At 39.0% G+C, this 6,000-nt stretch overlaps 1 pseudogene; it reads right to left on the bottom strand.

The window, feature by feature from the left end:
• Nucleotides 1–1,141: 1,141 nt before the first annotated feature.
• LOC116525852 lies at nucleotides 1,142–2,153 on the bottom strand (annotated as a pseudogene).
• Between the last annotated feature and the right edge of the window lie 3,847 nt (nucleotides 2,154–6,000).

Genomic DNA, 6,000 nt, shown 5'->3' with positions numbered 1-6,000 from the left:
ATATTGCTAGTTTTGAAACAATAAATTAACAATATGAAAGATATTTATAGCCGTCTAATACATCTATATAACTATATATAAAATTCCACATAATAGACAAAAGGCAAAAGAGATATTTTGCAGAAGAACAAAAGACTAATAGAGATATTTAAATATTTCAACTTCTCTAATAGTGAAAAATGCAAAGCAAAAAGAGATGCTTTGTTTTGTAATGTACAATTAGCTCAGATTTTAAAAACCATGAATGTGAGACAGCCATTCTTACAGACCATTGAGTGAAATTGAAAATTTGCAGAATACTTCCAGTAAGTCATTTGGCAGTACTGATGAAAAGCCTTAATGCTTTTATAATTCCCATGGGAATCTCTTATGGAGATAGCTAAAACTTCAACCAAGATGTATATATTCAAAGGCATTTATTGCAACATTATTTATAAGGGCAAAAAAATTGGTAACCACAGGAGAGCAATTAAGAAAATTGTTATATCCACATGATGATATAATAAGTAGACATTAGAAATGATGATATAGATACAAAAATTTGAGTAAGTATATACAAATGTTAATAGTGGTTATTACTTAATGGCAGGATTACCTGTAATTTTTTTCTCCTTTTAACGTTTTGGTATTTTTCAATTTCCTTGTAAGGGAAATGAAACTTTGAAACCATGAAAACTTTTTGTTTTTATTTCTAAATTTTATTTATTTATTTTTTTGAGACAGAATTTCACTCTTGTTGCCCAGGATGGACTGCAATGGTGTGATCTTGATTCACTTCACCTTCTGCCTACCGGGTTCAAGTGATTCTTCTGCCTCAGTCTCCCTAGCAGCTGGGGTTACAGGTGAGCACCACCACACCTGGATAATTTTGTATTATTATTATTTTTTCTTTTTGGAGAACAAAACTTTTATTATTACATTAAAGTATTTCCACCTTCAACCTGACCCACAGTTTTTTTTTTCCCTCTGTCTTTTATTCTTCCCCTCTCTTCAACTTAGGGTTTATGTATGTTATTTTATCTCTAATAATTACACTGTATTTCTTTTTTTTTTTTTTATTAGAGACGGGGTTTCTCCATGTTGGTCAGGCTGGTCTTGAACCCCCGACCTCAGGTGATCCACCCACCGTGGCCTCCCAAAGTGCTGGGATTTCAGGCATCAAAAAGCTATTTTAATACATGTTTTACTTTTTCTCTTCTTTCTTTACATCACTCTTTCCCTTATCCTTCTCCTTGTCCTCTTTTCTATCTTTTTGCTCTCCTTTCTCCTGCCCTTCTTTCTTCTCTGCATCGCGGTTGGCATTCTTGTTGTTGATGATCCACAGAATGGATCAGCGAGGCCAAGTACACTACCACCAGCTGGTTGTTAGTCTTCAGGGAAAAGACCTTAACAAACTCCTGCAGGCTAATGTCTGGCAGCAGGTTGAAGACGTCCTGCAGCTGGTAGATGATCTGGTGGTTGACGGGCAGCTTGCCTGTGGCTAGTTTTCCCAGGTAGCTCCTGATATCCAGAAGCTTGGAGTTCAGTCCCTTCAAACCATGGACCTGGTTTGTGATCTACTGGGAAAGAGTGCCCACTGTCATGTCTTTGATGTCTCATAACAAGTGTTCAACTTCCTCAGCTTCCTCTGCTCCAATTTCACTGGTCACGTGCTCGAATATTTTCAAGGTTGGAGTTCCATCATCATAGACTTCTTCCACTGAAATGTATGCTTCTGTGGGCAGCCCTAGGTCCTTTGGCTTCATGTCAGTAATGACCAATATCGAGTTAGGGCAGATCTTTTCATGAGTTCATTGATGGTGATGTCATTCTTGTGTAGTTTAGAACCTATGGAGTATCAGCCAACTATTCTTTCTCTGGCATTGACTTTCTTAAACATTCCATACATGCTTTCCAAATCATGGTCTAAAACCTACACAGAATTGTCTTTGTCATCTTCATTGAAAGGAACTGCAAAACTGTTCAATACATCAAGTAATTTCTTGTGCCATGACCCCAAAAGCACGCCAACAACGCGCTTCTGGTTTCCAACCTTAACCATTCGATTGAAATGATCCACCACACGGAGCAGCACCAGGGAGTGACCACTACCTTCTGCACCGCCCGCTCTGGCAGCGTGACAAACCCTGCCCAGGCCTGGCTCCCTGACACTTGCAAACACCCACAGCAGTAGTGATTCCCCAGAGGCTCCTTCAGGCCCAGCTCCTCTTCTTCCCTCGGATTTACATTTGACTTTGCAAAACAAAAAACCCAGATAACAGTGGCTTAAACCAACAAAGGTAACCTCTAGGTCTCCTATTATAGTTTCTTTAATTTTACAGAGCAAGAGTTTAAAATATGCAGATCATCAGGTTTAATTCTTACAACAAGATGCAGGTTAGTTCAAATTACATATGAATAATTATTATCTTTCTAATTATTACAAGCTCACATTTTCCTGTGTGTTTTTTTTCTTTTTGTAGAGAATAATTGAGTTCATATTGTTTAATGTCATTTTAGACTAGTTCTTAAGTTTATATTTTGAAAATAAGAAGATCCCTTTCAGCATGGGGAGTATGGAACAATTACCTTCCCACAGAGGAAAGAAAAACAATTATTTTTTTAGGGTCCTGTTTATACTACGATTATCAACATTGTTGCCATTTGATTTTTTAAAATTGAGGTAAGATGTCATTTGTTTTTGAAACAAATCTACTTTCATTTAAGTCATTTGTAGCTGTTAGGAAACAATATTTTCAATGGAAATAATGTTTCAATGTCACTATCTTTTTATCAAAGATAAAACCAGGTTCTGTATATATGTTCCTACACTAACTTTATAATCACAACACAGTGTTTTCTTTCTATCCCATAACATTATTTATATACCTTTTAAGCCAGGTGACATAATCTGAATCAAAATATGGTTATTTGGTATTGGTCTTACTACCTCCTACTATATCATGCATTTTTGGAGAGAGAAGACTTACCTTTTTTCTCACAAGTCCAGATTCTTTGTTGTAGTTGGAACCATTTGGAGTCCGATCAGTTCCATTCTCCGAGAAAAGAACCCAACCCTTCTCCCCCAAGTGCAAAGATGAGCTAACAACATCATGTTTATACAGTGGGATGCCCAATCTCTTGCCCACATCTCGTTGGAGTAATTGTGCTTACCTGATTCAAATTAGACCAATCAGCTTCACTCTCCTTAGCAAGAGAATTGAATTCAGAAAAGCCAGTCTTCCAGGTTTCTCCACTGGAAGCCTTATAAATAGGGTGGCCATAGTCTACCTCGTGTGCAGAAAAAAGCATGAAAGTTAATGTGCATTCATTTGGTGATTCAATGAACACTTATGGATTGTCTCTATGTGCTACCCTGGAAGGTGCGGTCTGTGCAATCATGAACCTGACAGGATTCTTTTGGAAACTATAGACATTTTAAAAAGATGACACCTGCTCTGGGCACGGTGGTTTACACCTGTAATCCCAGCACTCTGGGAGGCCGAGGCAGGTGGATCACTTGAGGTCAGGAATTTGAGATCAGCCCAATCAACATGGTGAAACCCCACCTCTATCCAATATATAAAAAAGTAGCTGGGCATGGTGGCACCCAGCTGTAATCCCAGTTACTAGGGAGGATGAGGCAGGAGAATCGCTGAACCTGGGAGGTGGAGGTTGCAGTGAGCTGAGATAGCATCACTACACTCCAGCCTAGGTGGCAGAGCGGGACTCTGTCTCAAAAAAATAAATAAATAAATAAATAAATAAATAAATAAATAAAAAGATTACACCAATTAATATTTGATGACAATTTTGATAAATGAAATGAAGAAAAGAGAACCAGGGGATTTGAAAGGGAATATGGGCTAGTTTGAGAATTAGTGAAGGCTTCTCTGAGGTACTAACATTTAAGCTAAGGTGAAGAGCAAAGTGTCACAGCATCTCTAGTAGAGGAAACATTCCCTTAAAATGCCTGCATATACCAGATGTTCAATAAATGTACATTGAGTTGGAAGATTATTATCTTTATGAAGTAACTAGAAATAGAAGGAAAATTCACTGGTTACCATAGGTGTTTGGCTGTAAAACACTAATGAGACACTGCATTTTTCAGGCCACATAAGCCTGGGGCTACACTGCAACTGTTACAAGAGAATATTTATCTGGCTTCACCCTTGAGGTCCCTGAATGGACTCTGAGTTCAGCAATTTCTTCCCAAATATTTGTAGAGGTCCTCAGGATGAGTCACACGGGTGCTCTGTATCTGAAAGAACTACCTTATAGTAGAGCTCTGTCTTTGACTGAGCTACTTGGGAGGCTGAGGTGGAAGGATTGCTTGAGCTCAGGAGTTGGAGGCTGTAGTGAGCTATGATCACGCCACTGCACTCCAGCCTAGGTGATACAGCCAGACTCTGCCTCTAAAAAAAGAAAAAAGAAAATTCTCAAAGGAAGTTATTTACACTGTAAGTTTAGGAATTACTGATACAAAAAGAAGGATGCTACGTGAAGGGCAATTCATGGCCCTGCTGTAGCATCACTTTCCCCTTCAATATTTGCATATTGCCATTGAACCAGATATCTTTAGGATGACTTACTTTTTTTTTTTTTTTTTGTGGATGGAGTCTAGCTCTGTTACCCAGGCCGGAGTGCAGTGGCATGATCTTGGCTCACTGCAACCTCCACTTCCTGGGTTCAAGCGATTCTCCTGCCTCAGCTTCCTGAGTAGCTGGGACCACAGGCGTCTGCCACCATGCCAGCTAATTTTTATATTTTTAGTAGAGATGGGATTTCACCATATTGGCCTGGCTGGTCTCAAACTGCCGAGCTCATGATCCACTGGCCTCAGCCTCCCAAAGGGCTGGGATTACAGGCGCGAGCCAATGCGCTCCACCAGGATGACTTACTTTCTAGGAGGTTCCTTGGTTCTCAGGTAAGGAGGTTCCAAGTGAACCTTGCCCACAGTTCCTTTAAACATGACATCTAGGCTGGAGTTCTAAGGTGAACACAGCTCAGACTCAAGCTGGTATCCCATTTATGTTATATATGCATAACGTAAATAATAAAACTATGCGTATCTTAACATTTTTCTTTGCATAAAAATATGTGTGTGTATGTACATATAAACAAAAAATATATAAATGAAAAAAGTGACAATCAGCTTGTTCTTAAAAGTGGGAAGGAAGGCAGGGTACGGTGGCTCACGCCTGTAATCCCAGCACTTTGGGAGGCCGAGGCAGGCAGTTCACAATGTCAGGAGTTTGAGACCAGCCTGGCCAACATGATGAAACCCCCATCCCTACTAAAAATAAAAAAATTAGCTGGGCCTGCTGGTGGATGTCTGTAATCCCAACCGCTCGGGAGGCTGAGGCAGGAGAATTGCTTGAACCTGGGAGGCAGAGGTTGCAGTGAGCTGAGATCGCACCACTGCGCTCCAGTCTGGGTGACAGAGCAAGACTTGAAAAAAACAATGGGAAGGGAGATTTCCTGATCTTATTTTCACCTAAGTAGAGGAAATTTAAAGACATTTGTCACTTGCAGTCATATTTTTTCTGCTGTAATTTCCTCTGAGATGAGCTTGAGCTTGTTACATTTTTTCCTTTGATTTATCTTCTATTTATTTATCCTCTAGTTTCCTTTTCATATTCATTTAGACACCATTTGTCAAATTCATTTCATATTCTTTTAGCAATGCAGTTTATTTATAATTTTAAAATTGCGTATATTTTTCATTCACAATATCGTGAAATGACTAATCAAGCTAATTAACATATGCATTGCTTCACATACTCATCAATTTTGTGATGTGAACACTTAAGATGCACTCTTTAAGCAATTTTCAAGAACACAATACATTGTCATTAACTATGGTCACCACGTTGTACAATAGATCTCTTGAACTTATTCCTCCCATCTAACTTAAATTTTGTATCCTTTGACCAATATCCTCCTCCTCCTGAGGCTGGAGTGGTGTAGTTTATCTATTTTGAATGTCTTCACCGACTGGTTCAATTCCTGCAATTG

Source organism: Sapajus apella, unplaced genomic scaffold (genome assembly GCF_009761245.1).
Source record: "Sapajus apella isolate SASKATOON/1434 unplaced genomic scaffold, GSC_monkey_1.0 scaffold48, whole genome shotgun sequence".
NCBI lineage: Eukaryota > Metazoa > Chordata > Mammalia > Primates > Cebidae > Sapajus > Sapajus apella.
Note: the sequence above shows the minus strand (reverse complement) of the source record. Positions and strands in the feature narration are given on the sequence as shown.